The following is a 1,214-nucleotide window of genomic DNA, read 5'->3' as shown; positions in this document are numbered from 1 at the left end:
TATGTCATAGTATATTCTATTGTCATGTATAACTAAAAAGAACAAATAAAAAAATAAACCAATGTGATACATGGATACAATGTTATTCAGTCTTAAAAATGAAGAAAATTCTGCATATGCTAAAAACATGGATGCAACTTGAGAACATTACAAAAAGTGAAATAAGTCAGCCACAAAAAGACAAATATTATATGAGGTATCTAATGTGATCAAATTCAGAGAAAAAGAAAGTAGAGAAAATTGGTTATCTGGAGTCATGGGGTAGCAAAAAAGGGGAGCTATTTAATGAATACAGGGTTTCCAATTTACAGAGTGAAAAGTTCTGGAGATGTGTTTCACAATAATGTGGATATACCTAATAATACTGAAATGGTTATGATAGTATATTTTATGTTATGTGTTTTTTTAATTGTAAACAAATGGGACACATGTTGTTTCTCTGTTTGTACATGGAGTAAAGGCATACCATTTGTGTAATCATAAATTTACATAGGGTAATGTTTGATTCATTCTGTTATTTTTTCCCTTCCCCCCACCCCTCCCACCCCTCTTTTCCCTCTATACAGTCCTTCCTTCCTCCATTCTTGCCCCCCTCCCTAACTCTAACTCTAACCCTAACACTAACCCCTCCCACCCCCCATTATGTGTCATCATCCGCTTATCAGCGAGATCATTTGTCCTTTGTTTTTTTGAGATTGGCTTATCTCCCTTAGCATGATATTCTACAATTTCATCCATTTGCCTGCAAATGCCTTAACTTTATCATTCTTTATGGCAGAGTAATATTCCATTGTATATATATGCCACAGTTTCTTTATCCATTCATCAATTGAAGGACATCTAGGTTGGTTCCACAATCTGGCTATTGTGAATTGAGCAGCTATGAACATTGATGTGACAAAAATATGGAATGCTTCATGAATTTGCATGTCATCCTTGCGCAGGGGCCATGCTAATCTTCTCTGTATCGTTCCAATTTTAGTATATGTGCTGCCAAAGCGAGCACTGTTATGTGTTTTTATTTATTTATTTATTTATTTTTTGCGGTACTGGGGATCAAACTCAGGGCCTTGTGCTTGTGAGGCAAGCACTCTACCAGCTGAGCTATCTCCCCAGCCCTGTTATGTGTTTTTTACCACAATAAAAAGCATTTAGAAATAGATAAAAATGAGAGTACTACATTTCAAAACATGCGATTTGTAGCCAAATGTGCA

General features: G+C 35.5%; 1 non-coding gene across 1 annotated transcript; it reads right to left on the bottom strand.

Moving 5' to 3' along the window:
- Positions 1-899: 899 nt before the first annotated feature.
- Positions 900-1,006, bottom strand: LOC124993856 (U6 spliceosomal RNA). The gene has a single exon (XR_007110373.1). It is a non-coding gene; the product is annotated as a U6 spliceosomal RNA (small nuclear RNA).
- Between the last annotated feature and the right edge of the window lie 208 nt (positions 1,007-1,214).

Source organism: Sciurus carolinensis, chromosome 9 (genome assembly GCF_902686445.1).
Source record: "Sciurus carolinensis chromosome 9, mSciCar1.2, whole genome shotgun sequence".
NCBI lineage: Eukaryota > Metazoa > Chordata > Mammalia > Rodentia > Sciuridae > Sciurus > Sciurus carolinensis.
This window is presented reverse-complemented; position numbering and strand designations above follow the sequence as displayed.